The sequence below is a fragment of the Balaenoptera ricei genome, unplaced genomic scaffold, assembly GCF_028023285.1.
Source record: "Balaenoptera ricei isolate mBalRic1 unplaced genomic scaffold, mBalRic1.hap2 scaffold_354, whole genome shotgun sequence".
NCBI lineage: Eukaryota > Metazoa > Chordata > Mammalia > Artiodactyla > Balaenopteridae > Balaenoptera > Balaenoptera ricei.
Window position 1 is genome coordinate 171,992 of NW_026777562.1, and position 14,665 is coordinate 186,656.

At 40.0% G+C, this 14,665-nt stretch overlaps 1 pseudogene; it reads left to right on the forward strand.

Annotated features, from left to right (window-relative positions):
• The window catches only part of LOC132358767 (aromatase-like), a 31,489-nt pseudogene extending 27,938 nt beyond the window's left edge, over nucleotides 1-3,551 (forward strand).
• Nucleotides 3,552-14,665: the final 11,114 nt, after the last annotated feature.

A 14,665-nucleotide genomic window follows, 5' to 3' on the forward strand; every position in this document is an offset into this window, starting at 1 on the left:
CAGGGGAGCGAGCAGTTTCCCTCCCCCACCCTCTCCTCCTCCTCTGCAGGAGAGCCTCCAGGTCCCTGCTCAGCTCTTCCCAACTCTGCCCCCTCCCTCCTCTGCCTCTGCTTCAGCATCACTCTGCCACTGCTTCTGATATCCCCACCCTACCCTGGAGACACTGCCACATTCAGAAGAAGTCAGAATTGCTTTCTGGAGAAAACAGAATGCCTTATTTGGAATGTGCTTCACATAAGTAATCTCTTTAGGAACACATTTCAGACACATGCGAAGGGGTATCAGTAATGATATAGATTTTTCTTTCTTAACTTACAGGTCTCTGTGAAACAACCTATTTTGTTGTAAAAAGGCACCATGTATTTTTTAAACTTTTTATCTTATTTATCTTTAAAACCATTTGAGTGCTGCTTGAAACAGATGACATGGGGAAATTTCATACAAGGATTAAATATGTGAAAGTGTTCTGCAGATGTGTTGCCATAGGACGGCCACTGCCTAGGAAGGTAGATAGCAAGGAGCCAGAATGACATCCGGGTTTCAAATTCTGGAATGTTTTCTCAAGCACCCTTTTCAGGTTATGGGTCCTGTGCCAGATGCAAGGGCACCGCGGTGAACAAGCCAGTGCCATCCCTGCAGTCCTGGGGCTCTCAGTCTCGTGAGAAAAATAGAATTCAAGAAACAAGCTCAGTGGAGTGAGAGAGAGAGTCACAGAATGATGGGGGTACAGGCAACACAGGGGAAATTGCTCTTGAGATCATTAACCTTTAATACAATTTCCTTGAGAGGTGAAAAGTGCTTGCGCCCCATGATGTTCCCTTGATGCTTCAACAGACCTCTGCACAGATGGAAAGCCCAAACAACCACTAGCACATGTGTACGTGTTCCCTCTAGACCCGCATGCCTGGTAATTAATTCCAAGGGTACTCGTTTGGTTACCTACTCCATCATCTACCCTCTACCTCCCCACCCCAGATAAACACACCCCATTAAACTCTTAAGTGTACAGAGAGCAGTATGTGAGGGGCTGGGTGGTTAGAGCTCTCTGACTAAGTGAGACCACTCCTGAATAACACAGTTGTACAGGAGACAGAGCTGCCTCAGGACCCTGGGTTGATTTTGATTCTGCAGAAGTGGTACCCCATTTGAGGATGCTTTGAAGTTTTGCCAATTCTGAGAGTAATCTGAACCTCTCTGACGAGTGTGAGGCCAACCTGAGACATCGGGGGGATCCGTCAATCCCCAGTTCAACCAGGGCTGATCTGAGGCACCCCTTTTGTTGTGGTGGGGAGAGGGGGTTCTTGCCACACTACCACACCAGGTTGTTCTTGATGAGATGAGGAAGAGGGACTATCAGTGATATTTTCTAACAAATGACTGCACAGGATACCAGAAGAGAAAATTTCTTTGAACCTGATTAAACTTACCATCTCACTTTGACTAGAAAAGGAATGAATGCCTTCTAGAATTTAGAGTAGGAGACAAAACTCAAGAACCTCAAAGGCGGCAAGTAAATGTTTGAAGCAGTTTGGGTAGGTCTACATGATGCTGCAGAGAGGGTGTCCCTCTAAAGGGCTCATCAGCCATTCAACGTCAGCTCACCGTTGCCATGTGGGGATGTGGGTCCAATTTTACCTGTTTTTTTTTTTTTTTCTAGAAATTTAGACTTTAATACGAAAACCCCAGGTATTAAGAAAATTGACTTCAAATCTGAATTTTCATAAGATACTCTGTGGACCAAACATAAGATATTTTACCCAGGTTGCTGGTTTACATTAGAATTATAGATATAAATTTTTTCAACCAAGAGAAAACTGTTCTATCGAAAGTGTAGTATTTTTAATACTGATCGTATATTGAAACTAACCTGAGCTTTGACTATTTTATCTTCTTCTACAGGTGAAAGAGACATAAGGAATGATGATATTCAAAAACTAAAAGTGATGGAAAACTTTATTTATGAGAGCATGCGGTACCAGCCTGTTGTGGACCTGGTCATGCGCAAAGCCTTAGAGGATGATGTCATCGATGGCTACCCAGTGAAAAAGGGGACTAACATTATCCTGAATATTGGAAGAATGCATAGACTCGAGTTTTTCCCCAAGCCCAATGAATTTACTCTTGAAAACTTTGCCAAGAATGTAAGAGCCCTTCCTTAAAACTAAGTTTGCCACTCTTGAAAATGTCAACTGTTAAATCCTCTCTGTTTCTGTCTTTGCACCGTGTATATTTCATTCTATTTACTCATTCTCTTCACACCTCACTAGGAAAATACATTTCCCCTAGTTTGGAACATGGCCACCATGTCTGTCCTCAAGCCAAGGAGGCTGGCTCTCCAGCTCTCAGGAATGTCTTCATGGAGGCCACACAGTATGTCAAAAGGTGAACAATTCAGGCCCTTAATTTGCCTAAAATGAGGCGAATTTTGTTTAACCAACCCATATTTCCATTTAAACTTATCACCTTGTCACCATGTAGATTCAGCCGTAGCATCATCTAAGTCAAGGAAATCCACTTCTGCTTCAGATGGAAATCAAATGAGAAGAAAAGATTTGGTTTTCGCAGTGGGCCTTTGGTTTCCCAAATGGCCCCACAAGCACTAGGCCCCATTCTAACAAGCCTCATCTTGTTCTTTTTCTATAACTGAAGTGTACTGGTGATTATGCCTCCATTATGTCAAATTCTGGGCAATGATTTGTTTTAACCTGAATTATCCAAATAGTTCCCGCTGTGCTCCCTTTTTCCATTTGCATATGGGGAAGAGATATGATCTTAGTTAAACCAGTTCTCTAATTCATTCCATTTCTATATAAGCAACCCATGCCATGTTGGTAATTGGTCAAAAATAATTTATTGAGCATCTATTACGTGTCAGGCACTATGTGAGCCCAAACGGGGATTAAAAATATTTAGATCCTTGGCACTAATAGGTGGGGAATCCACAAGTTTGCCTAAATTAGTCCTTTTCATCATGTTATATGGCCTGGCACAAAAAAAATCTTTGCCTCAATGACTGGCAGAACAGCAGTAAAGCCATGGCCTTCCCACAGAGCTAGTTGAATATTTACATGAAAAGCAAAACTGGGGATTGTTTGAAGTTGTGTCCATATCACAAAGGGTGAATCAAACTGGAGGGAGAAAGAGGCTTATCTGAGTTACAGTCATTCCTCTCCGTGAAGGAGCAGTATGGCCAAGTCGCCGAAACCGAGCATTCTGACTCACAGTGTTTTCAGGATGAATCAAACAGATATGCATGACTCTAGCCTTTACTTCTCTGGCTAATTGTCTGATCATTTTCCTAGGTTCCTTACAGGTACTTTCAGCCATTTGGCTTTGGGCCCCGGGCCTGTGTGGGAAAATACATTGCCATGGTGATGATGAAGGTCACCCTGGTCACACTTCTGAGACGCTTCCACGTGCAGACGTTGCAAGGTCAATGTGTTGAAAAGATGCAGAAGAAACATGACTTATCCTTGCAACCAGATGAGACCAGCGACCTGCTGGGAATGATTTTCATCCCAAGAAATTCAGACAAGTGCCTCGACCACTAAAAGAGTTTGGTCAGTCCCTGCCCTGGAGCACTACTCAACAGTATTCCACATGGAAACCACCCACCTTTGCCAGGTAGTCCTCCTCCCATGAACAACCGTGGCCTCTGGACTTTTATACACTTACTTCCTGTGGGGTGTCACCGGTCATCTGGGCGCATCCAAACCAGAAACCAGACTGCAGGAGAAAATACGGAGGCCAAGATTTGTGCAGGAAACTGCAGCCCTAAAGGCCCAGTTCCACAAAACACGCTTTGGAAAAGACAAGCCATCAGCAAGACTCATGCCCGACTCCTCACTGTCCTGCCCTGAGATGGGAGCTTTGTAATGACTGGGGCAGAAGCACTCAAGTCAATTACAAAGGCCAGGCCAACACTGGGTACCTAGGGCTAAACACACCCACTAGTGTGAATAAACGGTTTTGATTTTGTTTTCGGTGGGTTGGGGACTGCAATATTCACACCTTTGGAGAAATGCTTACAAATACAGCATTTGACTTTTGCTATGTATTGTATTCAATTAACTCTTGTTTATTCACATGTGATTTGTTGGTGGCAAAAGCTAAATCAAAGACTATCCTTTCCCAATCTCTCAATTTATGCCTCAGCCAGACCATATATGTGCTGTAGGAAAAAAATTCAAACGATGTGCTTCAAATTCAAATAAAAGTTCATTTTTCATGTCTACATTGTTGCTTAGCTCCATGAGTGGACTAAGAAAGAGAATACCTTAGGTAGTAGCACCTATTAACTCTTATCACAGCTTCAGTGATTTGGGGGAGGGGAAGTCTCTGAATCTATATCTAATTCTACAACCCAGTGAGTTCAAACTTCTAAGGAGTGCTCCTCATATACCATTATCCTTCTCCCTCAACATTTCTCCCCCTCTCTTTCTTTCCATGATCCCAAAAGCAAAGAGCAACAGATCAGTAGAAAACGTGGCTAGGGTAGAACCCCTGCAATCACATTTTAAACTAGCTCAGACTTAACAGTTACCTTAGAGATTTAACAGTTATCTAGTTTATCTAATCACTACATGTAGCCATGAGTAAAATGCACACCTCGGAATTAGCTCTTGAGAGGAAATCAAATAGATGAGTGAATTTTCCAAATACCAGCTTCCTTGTGTTATATCACCAATAGGAATGTATCTACTGAAGGTCACTTAAAAACTGAAAAATTAAATTCATTTAAAAACATGTAAATGTTTGCCAGTATGTCAATATGAATATTCTTCTCATCCTGCTGCTTGGCAATAGGGCAACAGCTGAGTGTAAAATGAGAGTGTAAGCTCCTCAAAGTGGGAGCTCTTTTCCTTCTTTTGGAATCCATGCCTGTCCCCCATTCTTACTCTCAAGATCAGTACTGAGGATTACCTCAAGATGGCAGAGTAGAAGGATGGGCACTCACCTCTTCTTAAGAGAAAACCAAAATCACAACTAACTGCTAAACAACCACTGACCAAAAAAAACGCTGGATCCTACCAAAAAAGACACCCTACATCCAAAGACAAAGGAGAAGCCACAACGGGATAGTAGGAGGAGCGCAATCACGATAAAATCAAATCCGATACCTGCAAGGTGGGTGACCCACAAACTAGAAAACAATTATACAGCAGAAGCTCTCCCAATGGAGTGAAAGTTCTGAGCCCCATGTCTGGCTTCCCAGCTGGTGGGTCCAGCAATGGGATGAGGAGTCTCCAGAGAATCTGGCTTTGAAGGTCAGTGGGATTTGACTGCAGGACTTCCACAGGACTGGGGGAAACAGAAACTCCACTCTTGGAGGGCACTCTCAAAATTTTTTGTATACCAAGACCCAGGGGAAAAATGCAGTGACCCCATAAGAGACGGCCAGACCTACCTGCTAGTATTGGAGGGTCTCCTGCAGAGGCAGGGAGCAGCTGTGGCTCGCTGTGGGGACAAAGACACTGGAAGCAGCAGTCCTGGGAAGTACTCATTGGCATGAGGCTTCCCAGAGGCCAGCATTAACCCCACCAAACAGCCTATAGACTCCAGTGCTTGGTTGCCTCAGGCTAAACCACCAACACTAGGAAAAAGAGCCCCACCCATCAGCAGACAAGCAGATTAAAGTTTTACTGAGCACAGCCCTGCCCACCAGAGGGACAAAACCCAGCTCTACCCACCACCAGTCCCTCCCGCCTCATCCACCAGAGGGCAGACAGCAGAAGCAAGAAGAAATACAGTCCTGCAGGCTGCAGAACAAAAACCACAATCCCAGAAAGTTACACAAAATGAAACAGCAGAGGATTATGTCCCAGATGAAGGAACAAGATAAAAAACCCAGAAAAACAACTAAGTGAAGTGGAGATAGGCAACCTTCCAGAAATAAATAATCAGAATAATGATAGTGAAGATGATCCATGATCTCAGAAAAAGAATGCAGGCAAAGCTCCTCGCCGGATCTGTGGATCTCTCCGGCAGTCGGGCTGTCTTTGAGGACTCTGCCCCGTGACTGGGAGAGATGGAGCAAGCCTGGCGTGGGGTGTGAATGAGGACGCAGTGGGGCAACTGCCTGCTGGCATCCTCTGCACTGCCCTCTGCCCCCCACCCAGTGTGGGAAGTAAAGATCAAACCCAAAGGGAGGGAAGCTGGAGGCAGGAGCTGGCAGAGTGATGGGAAGGGCATGAACTGGGCTGAGAGGGTCTGGTGCTCCAGCCAGGTGTCAGGCCTGAGCCTCTGAGGTGCGAGAGCCGAGTTCAGGATATTGGTCCACCAGAGACCTCCCGACCCCTCATAATATCAATCAGCATGAGCTCTCCGAGAGATCTCCGTCTCAACACAAAGACCCAGCTCCACTCAACCACCAGCAAGCTACAATGCTGGACACGCTATGCCAAACAACTAGCAAGACAGGAACACAACCCCACCCATTAGCAGAGAGGCTGCCTAAAATCATAATAAGGTCACAGACACCCCCAAACACACCACTGGATGCAGTCTTGCCCACCAGAAAGACAAGATCCAGCCTCATCCACCAGAACACAGGCAACAGTCCCTTACACCAGGAAGCTTACAGAACCCACTGAACCAACCTTATCCACTGGGGGAAGACACCAAAAACAATGGGAACTATGAACCTACAGCCTGAGAAAAGGAGACCCCAAACACAGTAAGTTAAGCAAAATGGGAAGACAGAGAAGTACACAGCAGCTGAAGGACCAAGGTAAAAACTCACCAGCCCAAACAAATCAAGAGGAAATAGGCCAGTCTACCTAAAAAAGCATTCAGAGAAATGATAGTAAAGATGATCCAAAATCTTGGAAATAGGATGGAGAACATACAAGACATGTTTAACAAGGACGCAGAAGAACTAAAGAGCAAACAAACAATGATGAACAACACAATAAATGAAATTAAAAATTCTCTAGAAGGAATCAATAGCAGAATAACTGAGGAAGAAGAACGGATAAGTGACCTGGAAGATAAAACAGTGGAAATACCTACCACAGAGCAGAATAAAGAAAAAAGAATGAAAAGAATTGAGGACTGTCTCAGAGACCTCTTGGACAACATTAAACGCACCAACATTCGAATTATAGGGGCCCCAGAAAAAGAAGACAAAAAGAAAGGAACTGAGAAAATATTTGAAGAGATTATAGTTGAAAACTTCCCTAATATGGGAAAGGAAATAGTTAATCAAGTCCAGGAAGCACAGAGAGTCCCATACAGGATAAATCCAGAAGAAACATACCAAGACACATATTAATCAAACTATCAAAAATTAAATACAAAGAAAAAATATTAAAAGCAGCAAGGGAAAAGCAACAAATAACATACAAGGGAATCCCCATAAGGTTAACAGCTGATCTTTCAGCAGAAACTCTGCAAGCCAGAAGGGAGTGGCAGGACATATTCAAAGTGATGAAAGGGAAAAACCTACAACCATGATTACTCTACGCAGCAAGGATCTCAGTCAGATTCGATGGAGAAATTAAAAATTTTACAGATGAGCAAAAGTTAAGAGAATTCAGCTCCACCAAACCAGCTTTACAACAAATGCTAAATGAACTTCTCTAGGCAAGAAACACAAGAGAAGGAAAACACCTACAATAACAAACCCAAAACATTTAAGAAAATGGGAATAGGAACATACATATCGATAATTACCTTAAATGTAAATGGATTAAATGCTCCCACCAAAAGACACAGACTGGCTGAATGGATACAAAAACAAGACCCGTATATATGCTGTCTACAAGAGATCCACTTCAGACCTAGGGACACATACAGACTGAAAGTGAGGGGATGGAAAAAGATATTCCATGCAAATGGAAATCAAAAGAAAGCTGGAGTAGCAATTCTCATATCAGACAAAATAGACTTTAAAATAAAGACTATTACAAGAGACAAAGAAGGACACTATATAATATCAAGGGATCGATCCAAGAAGAAGGTATAACAATTGTAAATATTTATGCACCCAACATAGGAGCACCTCAATACATAAGGCAAATACTAACAGCCATAAAAGGGGAAATCGACAGTAACACAATCATAGTAGGGGACTTTAACACCCCACTTTCACCAATGGACAGATCATCCAAAATGAAAATAAATAAGGAAACACAAGCTTTAAATGATACATTAAACAAGATGGACTTAACTGATATTTATAGGACATTCCACCCCAAAACAACAGAATACACATTTTTCTCAAGTGCTCATGGAACATTCTCCAGGATAGATCATATCTTGGGTCACAAATCAAGCCTTGGTAAATTTAAGAAAATTGAAATCGTACCAAGTATCTTTTCCGACCACAACGCTATGAGACTAGATATCAATTACAGGAAAAGATCTGTAAAAAATACAAACACATGGAGGCTACACAATACACTACTTAATAACGAAGTGATCACTGAAGAAATCAAAGGGGAAATCAAAAAATACCTAGAAACAAATGACAATAAAAACACGATGACCCAAAACCTATGGGATGCAGCAAAAGCAGTTCTAAGAGGGAAGTTTATAGCCATACAAGCCTACATCAAGAAACAGGAAACATCTCGAATAAACAACCTAACCTTGCACCTAAAGCAATTAGAGAAAGAAGAACAAAAAAACCCCAAGGCTAGCAGAAGGAAAGAAATCATAAAGATCAGATCAGAAATAAATGAAAAAGAAATGAAGGAGACAATAGCAAAGATCAATAAAACTAAAAGCTGGTTCTTTGAGAAGATAAACAAAATTGATAAACCATTAGCCAGACTCATCAAGAAAAAGAGGGAGAGGACTCAAATCAATAAAATTAGGAATGAAAAAGAAGTAACAACTGATACTGCAGAAATACAAAGGATCATGAGAGATTACTACAAGCAACTCTATGCCAATAAAATGAATAACCTGGAAGAAATGGACAAATTCTTAGAAAAGCACCACCTTCCTAGACTGAACCAGGGAGAAACAGAAAAAATAAACAGACCAGTCACAAGCACTGAAATTGAAACTGTGATTAAAATCTTCCAACAAACAAAAGTCCAGGACCAGATGGCTTCACAGGCAAATTCTATCAAACATTTAGAGAAGAGTTAACACCCATCCTTCTCAAACTCTTCCAAAATATTGCAGAGGGAGGAACACTCCCAAACTCTTTCTACGAGGCCACCATTACCCTGATACCAAAACCAGACAAAGATGTCACAAAAAAAGAAAACTACAGGCCAGTATCACTGATGAACATAGATGCAAAAATCCTCAACAAAATACTAGCAAACAGAATCGAAAAGCACATTAAAAGGACCATACACCATGATCAAATAGGGTTTATCCCAGGAATGCAAGGATTCTTCAATATATGCAAATCAATCAATGTGATACACCATATTAACAAACTGAAGGGTAAAAATCATATGATCATCTCAATAAATGCAGAAAAAGCTTTTGACAAAATTCAACAGCCATTTATGAAAAAAACCCTGCAGAAAGTAGACATAGAGGGAACTTACCTCAACATAGTAAAGACCATTTATAACAAACGCACAGCCAACATCGTTCTCAATGGTGAAAAACTGAAACCATTTCCACTAAGATCAGGAACAAGACAAGGTTGCCCAGACTCAACACTACTATTCAACATAGTTTTGGAAGTTTTAGCCACAGCAATCAGAGAAGAAAAAGAAATAAAGGGAATCCAAATCGGAAAAGAAGAAGTATAACTGTCACTATATGCAGATGACGTGATACTAAACATTGAGAATCCTAAAGATGCTACCAGAGAACTACTAGAGCTAAACAATGAATTTGATAAAGTAGCAGGATACAAAATTAATGCACAGAAATCTCTTGCATTCCTATACACTAATGATGAAATATCTGAAAGAGAAATTAAGGAAACACTCCCATTTACCACTGCAACAAAAAGAATAAAACACCTAGCAGTAAACCTACCTAAGGAGACAAAAGACCTGTATGCATAAAAGTATAAGACACTGATAAAAGTAATTAAAGATGATACCAACAGATGGAGAGATATACCACGTTCTTGGATTGGAAGAATCAACATTGTGAAAATGACTATACTACCCAAAGCAATCTACAGATTCAATGCAATCCCTATCAAAATACCAATGGCGTTTTTCACAGAACTAGAACAAAAAATTTCACAATTTGTATGGAAACACAAAAGACCCCGAATAGCCAAAGCAATCTTAAGAAAGAAAAACGGAGCTGGAGGAATCAGGTTCCTGGACTTCAGACTATACTACAAAGATACAGTAATCAAGACAGTATGGTACTGACACAAAAACAGAAATATAGATCAATGGAACAGGATAGAAAGCCCAGAGATAAACCCATGCACGTATGGTCACCTTATCTTTGATAAAGGAGGCAAGAATATACAACGGAGAAAAGACAGCCTCTTCAATAAGTGGTGCTGGGAAAACTGGACAGCTACATGTAAAACAATGAAATTAGAACACTCCCTAACACCATACACAAAAATAAGCTCAAAATGGATTAAAGACCTAAATGTAAGGCCAGGCACTATAAAACTCTTAGAGGAACACATAGGCAGAACACTCTATGACATCAATCACAGCAAGATCCTTTTTGACCCATCTCCTAGAGAAATGGAAATAAAAACAAAAATTAAAAAATGGGACCTAATGAAACTTAAAAGGTTTTGCACAGCAAAGGAAACCATAAACAAGATGAAAAGACAACCCTCAGAATGGCAGAAAATATTTGCAAATGAAACAACAGACAAAGGATTATTCTCCAAAATATACAAGCAGCTCATGCAGCTCAATATGAAAAAAACAACCCAATCCAAAAATGGGCAGAAGACCTAAATAGACATTTCTCCAAAGAACATATAGAGAATGCCAACAAACACAAGAAAGGATCCTCAACATTACTAATCATTAGAGAAATGCAAATCAAACCTACAATGAGGTATCACATCACACCGGTCAGAATGGCCATCATCAAATAGTCTACAAACAATAAATGTGGGAGAGGGTGTGGAGAAAAGGGAACCCTCTTGCACTGTTGGTGGGAATGTAAATTGATACAGCCACTATGGAGAAGAGTAGGAGGTTCCTTAAAAAACTAAAAGTAGAACTACCATATGACCCAACAATCCCACTACTGGGCATACACCCTGAGAAAACCATAATTCAAAAAGAGTCATGTACCACAATGTTCACTGCAGCTCTATTTACAATAGCCAGGACATGGAAGCAACCTAAGTGTCCACTGACAGATGAATAGATAAAGAAGATGTGGCACATATATACAATGGAATATTACTCAGCCATAAAAAGAAACGAAATTGAGTTATTTGTAGTGAGGTGGATGGACCTAGAGTCTGTCACACAGAGTGAAGTAAGTCAGAAAGAGAAAAACAAATACTGTATGCTAACACATATATATGGAATCTAAAAAAAAAAAACTGGTTCTGAAGAACCTAGGGGCAGGACAGGAATAAAGACGCAGACGTAGAGAATGGACCTGAGGACATGGGGAGGGGGAAGGGTAAGCTGGGACGAAGTGAGAGAGTGGCATGGACATATGTACACTACCAAATGTAAAACAGATAGCTAGTGGGAAGCAGCCACATACCACAGGAAGATCAGCTCAGTGTTCTGTGACCACCTAGAGGGGTGGGATAGGGAGGGTGGGAGGGAGACGCAAGAGGGAGGGGATAAGGGGATATATGTATACGTATAGCTGATTCACTTTGTTATACAGCAGAAACTAACACAACATTGTAAAGTAATTATACTCCAGTAAAGATGTTTTAAAAAAAAAAAAAAAAAGGAGGAGCTATGCCTGATCTATGAAAATCAAAGGAACACATTTGTAGGTATTCCTTAAGAAATTAATTGATATTCAGAAAAAATCAAGGATGATCCAAAATTTTCCCTTTGCAACTTGTTTATGACATTTCTTCCATTGGGAATCCCCTGCTTATCTCAAAATAGGTATTTGATAAGCACTGAATTAGTATAGCAAACACAATTCTTTTTCTAGATTACTGTTTTCATTTTTGTAGCCTTAGCATTATTACATTTTATTATAATTTTAATGTAGTCTAAAATTTCTTTTTAACAATCTCCATTATCCTCTATATTTTACATCTTTACATTTTGGGGAGAAATGATATATTAAAATCTGTTGCTATATGAACTTATGGGCCTAAAGGGAAAGCTGAATTTCCTTTTGAAACAAAACTGTATTTTGTTAGAGGGAGAAAAAATTGATAGATTGCAAAGTTGTAAAAGATAAGTATAACATAAATCAGAGATATTTTAGGCATAGATTTAAATGACTACATAGTAAAGTGATAAGTATGTGACATATTGATGGCATTAGCAGGGACGTTGTTTTGTTTTGTAGGGTTGGTTTGCTTGTTTTATTTTAGGTTTTGTTTTGTTTTGTGGGATTTGTTGTTTTTTTTTTTATGGATTTCGTAAGAAGCAGACATGCAAGTAGGAGGCTTAGAACTTCAAGTGGAAATGGTGAGGGATTCCATACGGAGAAGAATGCTTGTATATTTCTAAGAACAGTGATGTGTGAGATTAGATTGAAAATTGTTTATTTGACTATTAAACCCTCTCTTTTACACATAAAATGATTGGTTAAGGTCTATTACACATTAACTTTATGTACGTTGTCCTTCAACAAATGAAAGAAGAAGGAAGAGCATCCTGGTGATCCAGGCAATGGCCAGGGATAAAGGGAGCAGAGGCCTGTGGCAGAGCTGGGACATGGTTCCGAGATCAGCGATCATGGATAATTGAGATGCAAAGAGAAGTGGGTCAGAAGTAAGCGTTAAACCAACCACACCCGATATCACAAGTGGCCACTGACACTGGTAGTGGAGGGACTGGTGAGGGAGGGTTATGACCCTCCTATGTATAGAATGAGTATTTGAGCTGTTTAATTTGACTAGTAAAGGGAAGGATGATGCCAGAAAGCAGGAGAAAACTTTGTGATATTCAAGTAACATACACTCTGATTCCATAAGTGTAAGTTGTATAAAACATTTTGACACATTTTATTGATTTGGGCTTATTAGAGTTGTCTTTGTCAACAAACAAAACAAGAAAACCCATATTGTTCATCATTGTCTCTTAGAGAATCCATCACCTTTGGGATAAATGAAATAAAGCAGGTTATTTTTCTCCTGGGGCCGGTGAGTGAGGTGAGGTGTGTGGATATACACACCCACAAACACACATAATCATATATTCTAAGATAATGTATTTTTTTCCCCACTGGTCATGTGAGTGTTCAACAGACTCACAATTTAAGAGACTCACTTATGCAAGGGGTTCAAAATATTTTGGTTTTCCTTTTTTGTCTCTGACCACCTTTACTGATACCCCTTACCTCCAGTAGATCAGTCATGTGCTGTACAGCTGGAACAGTTTGCAAGTATCAAAGGAAAACTGTCACTGCTTGTTATGTCAATCATGTGTGACAAATTTTATTGCTCTCCCAAATCTGAAATTGGTCTCTATTTAACAAAGAAACGCTTCTCTGTAAACTGTCTTCTAGTTTCCATTCTTGTTCACCGCGGCAATGATGTCCATCACTGAGAGACAGGCAGATGCGCCCCGCAGGGAACAATATCACCAACCTCTCACGTGGTAATCTTCTTCAACCTCCTTAGCTAATTAATTCTTTCATTTACTATTTGTTTTCTTTTTCAAAATATGGATGACTTCTAAATTTGAGATAATCTTATTTTGTGGAGGAATTCAGAGTTGGCCATATATCTTAATTATCCTCAACACTGAAGAAACTCTCAACAACTACAGTTTTGTTTAATTCAGCTTCTTAGTCAAGGTATTCTATTATTCAGTGATCACCTTTCTCCCTGCCCAATCTATATTTTCTTTTCAATAGAAGAGTCCTTCTCTTTCAAATGAATGGTTGAAATCTCTTACAGATATGATTTTCTCTTGGACTATTTATATGAGTCAATTCTGGACTATTTGTATTATATGAATCAATTAAATTTATGTGAATCACATTTCTAAGACTGGGATTCTCTTCTGTGATTCAATTTCCCTATAGAGCTGTAGTATCTGACAATGATTTTTTTTTGTTGTTAACTAAGATTTAAGTGCCAAGTCTCACAACTCTTGGCATATAGAAAAATGCCATTTAACTGATCACTGTCTAGTTGTCTTACTGCTACTCTGCACTCTTAACAAAAGAACTTTGGTTGGGCCGAGTCATTTTAACTCCAGTGGTGAGTTTTAGTGTCAAAGTGAATAACATGTGGTATCAGGAACAACAAAGAACAATTGGACATGATTGGATTGACAGTGCTGCCACTTGACACTTCTTACTTTCTGTTTATAAAAAATAATCTAAATTTTAAAACTTCTTTCTAATTTCCAATATTCTATAAATTTTTTCTTTGATGTCATTAGTGTGATTTTATCTTCCCATTTCAATTATATTCATTATTCTATCAATAAATAAAGTATCATTGTAAAAAAAAACAAGAAGAAAAGAAAAGCTGAAAGCATTTCCTCTAAGATGAGGAACAAGACAAGGATGTCCACTCTTGCCACTTTTATTCAACATAGTTTTGGAATTCCTAGCTATGGCAATCAGAGAAGAAAAGGAAATAAAAGGA